The sequence below is a fragment of the Euprymna scolopes genome, chromosome 26 (assembly GCF_053919585.1).
Source record: "Euprymna scolopes isolate OS-2025 chromosome 26, ASM5391958v1, whole genome shotgun sequence".
In the NCBI taxonomy this organism is placed as follows: domain Eukaryota; kingdom Metazoa; phylum Mollusca; class Cephalopoda; order Sepiida; family Sepiolidae; genus Euprymna; species Euprymna scolopes.
In genome coordinates, this window is record NC_136507.1 from 101,564,434 (window position 1) to 101,576,933 (window position 12,500).

General features: G+C 32.1%; 1 protein-coding gene across 4 annotated transcripts in view; it reads left to right on the forward strand.

Moving 5' to 3' along the window:
* The first annotated feature begins 2,576 nt into the window (after nucleotides 1-2,576).
* Nucleotides 2,577-12,500, forward strand: part of LOC145248310 (uncharacterized) — a 212,766-nt gene continuing 202,842 nt past the window's right edge. Inside the window, exon 1 of one of the 4 annotated variants that reach the window (XM_080110216.1) lies at nucleotides 2,577-3,405. The gene's annotated coding sequence lies outside the window, so the exon portion shown is untranslated. Of the gene's footprint in view, nucleotides 3,406-5,722; nucleotides 5,829-12,500 lie in introns of those variants that run through there. The other 3 variants (XM_080110212.1, XM_080110218.1, XM_080110215.1) reach the window with 3 other exon arrangements.

A 12,500-nucleotide genomic window follows, 5' to 3' on the forward strand; every position in this document is an offset into this window, starting at 1 on the left:
TCAATATAATTAAAACAACACGAAAATATTTATTATTCCAATTATTCACACTACGTTTCTCATCTTGAATGTTACAATTACAACGTTTCGGATAAAGTACAAAGCAAAGTTCAGTTCTAAGACACACTCTTCTGGAGGTTGAAGGTTCAATCCTCAGTGCGGACGACACTATGAATACAATTGCGATTTACTTAAGAACTGTACGTCCTCGTGATTGACGGAACGAGAGGAACGCTACCCCCGTGGACTAAACAAATGGTTCCGTTCCAAATTAGGCACAGTTCCCGAGTTCGACGAGATACACCTGAAGAAGGTCGGAGATCACATCGGCCGAAACACTGTGTGAATAACACTGAAGGCTAGAGCAGTAATCTGACGAATCTAAAAACTATCATTTTTAACAAGAAAATTATGGAAGTTATCGTTTTTAAAAATGGTGGCTATGTTTTTCTGTCCAACCTCCATGTCAGCGTTTCACGTGGCCAATGAAACATGCGTTTAAACATATTGCTGTTGTTTGACGTTTCGCTCGATGTAACTTCTTAACTTATTCAGATGTATCTTGTCCAATTTGTGAATTTTTCAGTGAAACTCGGGAATCTGCAATTCAATAATACATGTTTTTCGTTTTATAAACGAATTATCAACCCTCATCTTGTAACTTCGCAGAACAAAGAAACAAAGTAAATAAATAAAAGTCCGGGCGGCATTTTTTTCTTTCTTTCCTGTTTTAGCATCAGGTATTTATTACGATTACATCCCAAACAATGTCTGCGAGACAACACGTCCATCTCGCTCGTTTTTTTTTCTTTCCCCAACCATAGCCAATCCTTTCTGTCTGCGACTTTACACGTCCATTTTCCAGGGCACACACTTTGCTTCTTCTGCACAACCATGTGGAATATGTTTTTTCTTCTGGCGCAAGCCCGCGCACACTTCTTAATTTGCATATGTGCTTTTTCGGCTACTGCTGCTAATATCCTCGCAAGCTAGCTATTCTACGGCTGCTGCTGATATTTTCCCTACGCGTCCGTACGTGTTCTCTTACAATCTCAAAGATGCAGAAGCATCAAACGAAAATAGCTTTTTGGGTCCCTCGAGGAAGGATTGAACCTAATAATTCACCCTCGTTCGTCCGTTCGTTTGTTCATTTTTTCGCACGTTTCTCAATAACCACGCCTTTGATGTTTTTGAAATTAGTCATGGTGAAAGTAAATTTTTACCAGAACAGATTTTCTGGTGTAGCTCTGGTTTACAAGGGTAAAATTGCTCCCAAATCGTTTGTCCGTTCATTTGTTCGCACTTTTCTCAATAACCACGCCTTGTGTATGGGGCGGGATTTTGCTGTTTGTTGCGTTTGTCGGAGGTATTAACGTCGAGGAAGTATTAGGGCTTGTAGTCCGTCGGAGCACTTATCATTAAAATACTTGTAAAACAGGCAGAGGTATTCAACATTTCGATGATGGGTTGGAGGTTGAAGCCTGGCTGACAGTGCGGAATCTATTAGACTGGCGACTCTCTTTTGAACCCTGTCTAAGAGTGAGAAACTAATAGCATATGCACAAGCCCAAATGTAACAACAATACTCGATATATGGGCGGATAGTCACCTTGTAGACATACAGGATATTCTTAGGCGTAAGTAACTTTCTAGCACGGTAGAGATAGACTCCCCCCCCCTTTTCTGTAGGGATTAGCCTTCGGGCTAAGATCAGAGTGTAGTGTATGTTCCGGCAGATGCTGCAAGCAAAGACCATTGCCCTTGTGGCAATGAGTTTCTGGTCCATGTAGGAGCAATCCTATATACCTAGAGATTCCCACTACCCAGCTCCCATTTCCCACCTCTCGGGAGCTGGCCCCTTTTCCCTTCCCACTCCCCCCTCTCCACATTAAAAAACGGCCTCATGCCTAATTTGCTCTCGTGGGGAAGCAAATAAACACAGCCCACCTTATTTGCAATTGATGCTGAAATCATTCAACGTTCACTGATTATTTTAATAAATAAAAAAAGGGTTCAGTTCTACATTCTGTATAGGTGCCTATATTCGAGTAGATTTTTCTTTAAAAAAGAAACATTGTGCAATTAAGAAGTATAGTAGTCCGAAAAATTCAAATAATACAGAATTTAAATCCTCATCTTTTTTTTCTTTTTTTTTTTTAAATATTTATAAATATTTGAAATATGTGAGACCTTTTCATTTTCATTTTAATAAAGCCGTAAGAAAGTGTGGCCTCGGATAAAAGGAGAGTATTTCAAGAAAGCTGATGGAAAAAGGTTGATGAAAAGAAATAAGAAATAGAAATTAGTGAGGAGTGAATAGGTTGAAAGCCTCACCTGAGAGAAAAGTTACAAGCAAAGAGATGCGCGAGATGAATGAAGCTGGCAAAGAAGGTAGCGATGACGGATAGAAAGAAAGAGGCGAGAAACAACACGCGGGAAAAGGAAAGAGAAAAGATGTGCGCGGTTTCGAGCAGGGGTAAGAGGGAGGTCAGCATCCGAGGTAGTAATTGTAGCGGCGGCTGACACAACTACCTGTTGGATATCCTCATCTTTACCTCCTCCCTACTCCGCCCACCACTCTTTTTCGCTTTGCGTCTGTTCGATGCAACAGTTGTGTGCGCGCACCGGCAAAGTAAGTAATAGCAGCAGCCGCAACAGAAGCTATAGACAGTGACGAGGCGTCAGCAAACACCGGTCGCCATCATCAGCGTGGTCATCATCGGCATCATCATCATCTTCTACAGTATAGGTTCAGCATCCCCCAAGTCTCCTGTAACCGTGGTGAGTGTCAGCATTAGGAGAGGACGCTGTATAAGTAGCGTTGTGGGGAACAGCAGCCGCAGGTAGACCTTTCTTTTTTGTTGTTGTCTGTAACAATTTCCCAACGTTAATCAGCAGCAACAACAGCAGACGAAGCAGCAGCAAGAGACAAAAGGAGAAGAAAGAAGAAGAAGAGGAAAAAAAGGGGGCAGCAGAAGTCGGGCTCGGAGAGAGACAAGCAGAATCCGAAACCAGGTTCATCTCTCGTGGACGACATAAAAAAGGGGAAAAAAAACAGTCGTCTTCAAACCTACGTGAAAGCTGAACACGAGACCAAGAAGGAAACACAAAAACACAACAACTCAAAGACAACAATAAAAAAAAAAATACTAGAGAACAAATTGATATCCAAAAAGAGACAACAATATATGTATACATATATATATATATATATTAATGATCCTAAATGATTTATAATTTGATGTAAAAATATACAGAACTTCACATATAACCATTCACTTTATTACTAATATAAATATATACATATATACATATACATATATATTTGTAACCAACCAATAAGAAAGAGTCGCAACACCAGAGCAACAGTTTGGACGAAAATCGATACACCACTTATTTTTAAAGGTAAGTGCTAAATTTCCAAAATTTATTTAAGCTCTTTTACGCTTGTAACAAAGTACAACATATTTTTTGTATATCTGTATATCATGAACAGTGACGTGAAGAGAAGTTTTTCAGGGCAGGTGCTTAAGTGACACAAAAAAACGGTAAAATATAATAATGAACACCAGCTTTGTAAGGCACAATCCTATAATACATTCTTCTGAAAAGAGGGCACATTTATAACAGGAGTAAAAGGAGCAGGTGTTTGGGCATCTCTAGCACCCCCCCCTCTGTACGCCCCTGATCATGAGTACGGATCTGTTTCAAAGAAAAAATATCTAACCTATAGAATTGCTATATAAAATATATCATTCGACAAGTTGCACCTGAAAAAGGTTAAAGGTATGAGATTGTGGGTATAACATTAAAGAAGAGTAGGCCGAATAATTCAAATACTACAAATTATCCTCATTTACAAATATTTCGAAATTGCGGTTGTCTGAATATATATTTGAGTTATTCTTTTTTGTATTTTTAAATAAATAAAATGAAAAGCGACGATAGAAATACTTTTCTGCAAAAAATTAATTTAATTCGTTTCGTACATTTTTATTGTACTTTCTTTTTTTTATTTTAATCCACTTATTCTATTTATACAACAAAAAAGTTCTTTCTATTTCGGAAAAGCCGGAAAAGTCAATCGTTTGATTCGCAACAGGTGGTTGTTACGAGAAATGCTTTAACATCGATGGCGTTCTTGAAAAAGAACTTTTTCTGCATATTAACCGCAAACCAAATTCAACATATTTGGACCAAGCTTTTTTTTTTGTACAATCAAATAGATTATTTAAAATTGCATTTTTGCTGTGTTTAAATTAAAAAAAAAAGAAATATGACATGTTTCAATCAATCTCAAACTTTAAACGATAAACACGTCTACAATTATTTCAATCTACTGTCGCACTAGTTTAAGCAAATCTCTGTTAACTCTCCAAATCTATTTTTCCCAGTTTCAAGGTGTGTAATCGGAGGGGGGGCTGCTGTTGATTTCCAAAGAAGGAAAGTTATTCTTTGAGAAATTTATAAGAATTTATAACTAAATGGTAAATGATAAACTGATTTCAAGACTGAAAAGATTCCGTCTTCACTGATTACCTTAATAATAAATAAAGATAAACAATATTTAAAAACAGACAACATTATAGAAACCACTCTACAAATGATGGAGAGTTTTTAAAAATAAAGAAAAAAAATAACTCATCGTATTAGAAAACATTTTTGAAATCATTTAATCAATTCTATTAATTCAGATGTCGTTAGTATTATTATTATTATTATTATTATTATTATTAGTAGTAGTAGTAGTAGTAGTAGTAGTAGTAGTAGTAGTAGTAGTAGTAGTAGTAGTAGAAAACCCCTTGATCTTTGAAGTTCCTGGTTTGGAGCCGGGATTGAGGGAAATCCTCTGGAAATGAATCCCATCCCTTTCCAGAGAGACGTTGATAAACGAAATCAGAATTATTATAATTATAGTGTATTGGAATATTATTATTTGAACTACTATTTGCTGTTAACTGTTATTTTCGCAACGTTTTCGCCGATGTAACATCCGGCCTTTTTTAAGTGTTCATAATCTTTTAGGCAATGTGTGATAATTTTGATAATATTGATTATTCGAACTATGCTCATCTAAGTTTACACAACGTTTCAGCCCACGTTACTTTCGCCCTTTTTTCTGATGAATCAAATTCAATTTGTGGATCTTTTAGTCTGGAATCCTTATGCTAAACAGGTGATCGTTAATCAATGCAGTTAACTGTTGTGACTTTGGAAAAAATATATTAGTAATATCCGTTTTACTAATTTTTTTAAAACTTAATTTTTTTTTATCATAAAACTGGAATTAACATGAATGTTTTCTTGAACTTGCTTTTGAAATTTATTTTTATGTTTCTGAATTTTTGCGATGAGGATTCATTATTCGGATTATTTGGATTATTCGAACTATTGTCAATCTTGAGTGTTATTTTCACGCCGTTTCGGTTGATGTAACCTCCGACCTTCTTCAAGTGTACCTTGTCGAACTCGGGAATTTTTCTGTCAAACTCGAAAATCTTCACGGAATTACGACAAGCTATAGCTGAAGAAGATCGAATGTGCCATCGATCGAAATGTGAAAATAATACTCAAGAGAATAACAGTTTTTCTTTTTTTGTTTTGTTTTGTTAATATGTTGTTTTTCCCCCGCAAATGGTTTGTTATCGGTGCTCGTTAAAAAACTAGGAGTACGCGCAATGCTCCGGGCGACGCCGATAGATTGGGAAAGTTTGCTTAATCGATAAAAGCGCATCTTCCACGAACAACCTGTTGAAGGTGAGGAGCACGGCTCAATCGGTGGAACGCACGGCTTTATCATTTACGATTAATCGATTGTGGCCGCTCAGGTAGATGTCGTTTCAAATATTAACATTATTCGACCAACAAAGGATTGTGTTGTTGTTTTTTTTTTGTTTTTTTTTTGTTTGTTTTTTTTTTTTGTTTTGTTTTTTTACATTTATGAGATGAGGATTCATCATTTGGATTTTTTCGGACTTCGCTTCTCATCCTGTATTTTATTTACACAATATTTCGGTCAATGCAACTCCCGACCTTCTCCAGGTGTATCTTGTCGAACTCGGGAATCTGCGCGGAATTTCGAACGGAACCCGTGGCTTAGTGGATAGTGTACTTTATAAAATTTTAATTGCAAAGTTACAGTCTTTGGGGGGTTGAAGCTTCAATCTTCAGTGAGGGTGACACTCAAAATGCAATCGTAAATTACTTAAGTCATGGCTGACGGAACGAGAACATGATATCCCTGTGGATTAAATGAAGGCTTCCGTTCGAAATTCCGTGTAGATTCTCTAGTTCGACAGAAAGATTTACGAGTTCGACAAAATACACCTGAAGAAAGTCGAAGGTTACATCGACCTAAACTTTGTGAAAATAGTGATGAGAACAGTAGTCCGAAAATTCCAAATAATGCGTGTTTTTGTATATTATGTTTTAAATATTTATTTTTTTTAATGAAAAGAAAAAAAACTGAAAAAAAAACAGATGAAAATGCTTTGTTTAAAAATTGTTTGTACCGACGTTCAAATGGCTAATCGTCAAAGAATTCCGTATTCTTTTATTAATGTATTACTAAAAATAAGAATTAATTGTTACTGACTTGATCAGCCGTACAATGTTTGAATTATGAGCTTTTTTTTTTACCTCATATTAAAAGAAATGAAAATCTAATCACCGTACGGGGTTATATTAATTGTTCTGTCCTGAGCGTATCGAGTCGAAAAAAGAGCAAAAAGTATTGGGGGTTTTTACAGAAAATGGGGGACGCGCATATTAACATACTCATATATTCATACAACCTTTACCAAAATAGATGGAGGAGGCGGTAAATTGTTAGTATTTGTCATTCAAATTCCGAGAGAGAACGAATGGAAAGGGGATTGCAAATATCGATTATTATAAACTGGTCGGACTGACTTTCTTTCAGTTCAGGCGACACTGAGTGGAATACTACTACCACTACTATTTCGGAAAAAAAAAAAGACAGGTTCCCTTTTGAAGGATTTCGCATTTCGAGTTTGTTTGCTCGGTAAAGATTAGTTCAAGGCAATACAATAAATGATATTAAAAAGTAAAAGCTGTACAAAAAAGTGGTGAAACTAATGAAGGAAAAAGTGGAATCCTTAGGTTATACTACTTCACTAGACATGGGAAACAGAAAGTAATATTAAAATTGAAAGTCAAGTTAAATAAATAAGGGGATTAAAGAATTCTGATTATAAGCGTAAGTTAAAAATCCTTAGGATTAACTACTTGATTATAGGATATAGTAGTGTTGCGTTCAAAGAAAAGTTTCTAAACTAGATAACTAAAAAGAGGTAAACGATCACAGTTATAAGGACATGTTAGAATCCTTAGGTTTAACTACTTTGCTAAACACGGAGTTGGGATATAATATTAATATTGCTAAGCATATAAGGAAAAAGAGATTAATAAATGTACGAAAATATCGCAATTTATATAAAACAAATTGGAATGTTTGGGTTCAACTGCTTTTCTACAAATATATAGGTGAGACAAGAATGTTTGCGTTTAACTACTTTACATGGAAATCGTGATTAAGGATGAAAGGTGCGCAAGGAAAATAGATAAATTAATAAAATGATTAAAACGTCACAACCATAAAAACGGTCGAAATACTTAGGTTTAACTACTTTACATGATATAATATAAATCTCATCTGTCTGTTTAAATGTATGTATGTATGTATGTATGCCTGTCTAAAACTTTTAACAGAGGCGACAGATTTTAACAAGATCGGTATCATTTTTGGGCTCGACCCTTCAGACGACAAATATCGAAAAATTGTCTCAAAACACTAATTTCTTCACCCTCAACTGGGCACTTTTCTAAAAGGAGGGTCACTTTCTCGCCGATATTTTCGAAATTCATCTCCTCTTTTCGATTGACTAGCCTTAATTTAAACCTTCGCCACTTCTACTTTAGCGATGGACGCCACGGCAAAGACGTCAAGTTTTTTTGGGTTTTTTTACATTCTTTCCCTCCTTCGCGGTTAGGGTTCGAGCCTGCCTACTACTACTTTTCTTTTTTTTTTTTTTTTTTTTTTTTGCTCAACACACACCTCCAAACACTCGGGAAATGCCGGACACCTAGATCAGTATAAAATAAATATTGGATGTCGTCCAAAAATTATTGAATTAATTAGGGGATTAAAATGTAATAAACTAGTAACGGAATTAAGGAACCTTAATAATAAGGATAGCTTGAAATACTAAGATTTGACTGGAATTGAAATAGACTAAAAATGAAAGATGTGCACCGGAAACTCATTGAACTAATATATGTCTTAAATGCTTGAAACTATAAAAGTAGGTTAAAAGACTTAGGTTTTGCTACTTTACTACACGTTGTAATTGGCAGATAATAGTAAAAGTAAAAGTTATACGAAGAAAAGTGATTTCACTAAAAAAAAGGTATAAAAATTACTCAATCATAAAAATAAGTGAGAATATTTAGTTTTACTAAATAAAACATGAGAGTGTTATTTAATTGAGATTTTAAAGCATTAAAGAGTTTTAAAAGCCTAGAGAAGATTTTGGGGGTGGGGATATCTCTCCTCGAACTGGTAATTTATTCGCAAGAGCGGTCTAAGAACATACAAAGCTAAAACATAATTATTCTCATTTTCTGAATAAAGAATACAAACATTTGAAATGAATTTCCTACTCAGTTTATAAATCGTTTCAATACAAAGTATTAGGAGAAATGATTTCCAGTAAAATCAGAAATTATATTATCTACCTGAGAATATATTTAGAATCTAGTGTATGTTTCGGGGGGGGGGCGGTTATTTAAGTTGACACGAGAATATTTATACAAGTGACATCCAAGGCGCATAATCTTATATCTCTCTTTCTTTCTTTCTTTCCTTCTCTCTCTCTTTCTCTCTCTCTCTCTCTCTCTCTATATATATATATATATATATACATATATACTTACACACACACACACACACACACACATATATATATATGTATATATATATTATTATTATTATTATTATTATTATTATTATTATTATTATTATTAAATGAAAAATGAGTTTTAATAAGGAGTAAATTTTTCAAAGAAAACAAATGCTTATACCAAGATCGAGCACAACTGATAATCGTCTGATTTTTAACGAATTTAATGTACAATGGCATTTTTTTTTTTCGAATATTGTCGAGTAAGATAACGTTATTTCACTTTCAATGCCTATCCTGAAAATAAACGGGTTTCTTTTTATTTATCTTATAATAGATTGGTCGCTGATCGATATATCTTGATGACAATAACTGATAAATGTCTACGTATGATAATGATAATAAACGGCTTGTATTGTATTTCTAACAATTGTGTATTATAAATTCGAATTACGATGATGCGATTAGAAAGTAATGCGTGGTTTTCCAACTTCTGAGAAATGTTTTCTATTTCGACGTTTTGCGCGTCTCTGACGATGGGAAAGCACACGCGATATTATTTTCCGCTGCAACCCTCGATTCCAACCTGTTGAATGGGAATCGCGCACACGGGCACACAGGGAAGCTACAGGTTGGCATTGCGCGATGTTGAAACCTGTTGCATTATCGATTTGCCGTTCTCTCGATCGAGCAAAGTTTGCAGTCGAGGGGGGAGGAGGAAGGGAGAAAGTAACTGTTATACATTGTTCTTTGTTCACATTTTCTAATTAAGCCGCGGCTTTTAAGTATCTCTTTTTATCTCAATGGAATTTAGAAAAAATGGAATTAAAACATGGGCAAACAAATTGTATCAGATCACAATTATTTATTAACATTTTAGAATAAGTTATTGACAATTATATTTGCTACATTAGATTGTTATATATATATATGTATGTATGTGTGTGTGTGTGTGTGTGTGTGTGTGTGTGTGTGTGTGTGTGTGTGTGTGTGTGTGTATTCACATTGAAGAAGACCGAGGGATCGGTCGAAAATTAAGTGCTTTTGAAAGGAGCGTTTTCGTTTGTTTTTTGTTATTTTTCTTTTTCGAAAGACTTTTTGTATTCCTACCCCGTCAACACACAGGAAATAAATACAGAAAAGATATAAACATTTATATATTTTTCGTATTTATTTTTTTATCCTCACATATTATATATATATATATATATATATATATATATATATATATATATATATATATGTCATCCACATACAGTACTGTTTCGCTGTTTCACAGCTCATCAGTACTGTTTTGCTGTTTCACAGCTCATCAGTGCAGCTAGACATATAGATATATATGTATCCATAATTATACATATATATATATTCTTTTAGCCATACATAATTATATATATACATATATATATATGTGTGTGTGTGTGTGTGTGTGTGTTTCCCATCGAACTCCGCGTTAAATAGTATTACTTCCTATCGTCATACTTCCTTTCATTCATAATGAACTATTAGAATCTAGAATCTTTTTATTCTTTCCTTTTTTATTGCCTTTGAACTTTCCATCATCATCAGAGTTGAAAATCATTGAAACTCTTTACAAGTAGAAACACCCGCGATAATAGATAATAAATAAATACATTCGAAGGCAACTCTCGTTTAGAGAAATATTAAAAATTCGGAAGTTTTAAATTAAAATCAATAAATAATATAAACATTCGCTTACCTCTCCTCATATAAAATAAGGCATCTTATGTGCTTATAAATTTTTATGTATAATATTTAATCCTAAACTAATAAACTGGCCATTATGATCTTTTGAACAAAACTAAAATATTGACTATATTTAGTTTGATTCAGTTTTATACAAAAAGTGTTAAATGAAGGTGAAAGCTCGTGAAAATTTATATACTTTCGATTTTTGAGAAAATTCAATAGAAACTATTAAATATCATTTTATAAATACTTATAATTAAATTTTTGGCAATTTCAATAGGATTTATGGGGGGTGTAATAAAGTCACAACTTTCATTTTATTAAGGCAAATATATAAGAATACGCTGAAGGTGGTGCCTTGTATATTTGTATTAATCTTCACTCGGGTATATAAAACTGTTTTGTTTCAAGAATTAATTTTACCTGCTCCAGAACAGGTAGTCCTCTCGTTAATAAAATTTCATTAAGATTGACTAATTCTCCGGTGGGGGAAGGGGGTCTACGTTTGTTCGATGCATTTTGTAATTAATAAAAAAAAAATAAAATAAAAGGCCTCTCACGTTCGTTGTCCGTCATTTAATTAATAATAATTTAAATTGTTTTGAAAATCAGATTAATTTTTATTTTCTCGTTTATCGAGAATAATAATTACAGGAGACTATTACTACAAGAATTCTTTAAACTATTGGAAGAACGTCTTGTAAAAGAAAATAAAGGTGGTGACGAAAATGATTGTTTCAGAAAAAGAAATATAAAAGATATTGCAAAATACATAGTCAGACATTCTTTTCTTAAATGCACTCATACAAATTGAGTCATAGTTTAAAACTGTACATTTTTTTAAAATAATTTTCGATCATTTACATCCAAATTATTTTTAAAATTGTACATTTTTTAAAAATAATTTTCGATCATTTTCATCCAAATTATTTTAATAAATGTACATTTTTAAAATAATTTTCGATCATTTTCATCCAAATTATTTAAAAAAAATGTACATTTTTAAAATAATTTTCGATCATTTTCATCAATTTAAAATTTAGTTGATTTATTTTAATTTCATTTTATATTTTTAATGCAATTTATTTTATTTTTATATATTTGTTTATTTAAATTTAGTTAAAAAATTTTATTTAAACTTTTGTTTTATTTGTATGATTTTTTGTTTATTTTCATTTTCTTGATTTTTTATTGTTTCAATTATTTTTCATTTTAATTAAATAACAGAACATTTTTAATTAATTTTATTGTATTTTTTATTAAAATCTTATATTTATTTTAAATTTAATTAGATTTTTATTTTATTAATTCTATTTATTCTATTAAATAAAAATTTTGTTTATCCCTATTTATTTTATAAATTACATTTATGTTTATTAAATAAATTTATTTTGATATTAAAATGTTTTTTTAATTCATGTGATCTTATTAATTAAAATTCTTTAAATTAATTACATTTAGTTTTATTAATAAAATTTAGAAGATTATATATTTTATCGGATGTTTTATTGTATTATATTAATATTTCCGTAATTCATTTTCATTCACATTTAATCAAATTAATATTTTTTACATTTTATTCAATTGAATTTAATTTAATTAAAGTTAAGTTAATTTTTATTCACATTTCATTTAATTTAATTTATTCACATGGATGTAATTTTAATTTATTTACATTTGGTTAAATTAAATTTTATTTACATGTATTTTAATTTAAATTTATGACATTTATTAAAATTTAATTGTATTTACATTATTTTCTATTTAATTATGAAAAATAAACTTTAACTTAATTTTTATTTACATTTATAAAATTTTCTACATTTTTTTATTTAATTTTTTTTCATATTAATTTAATTTAGATCTATT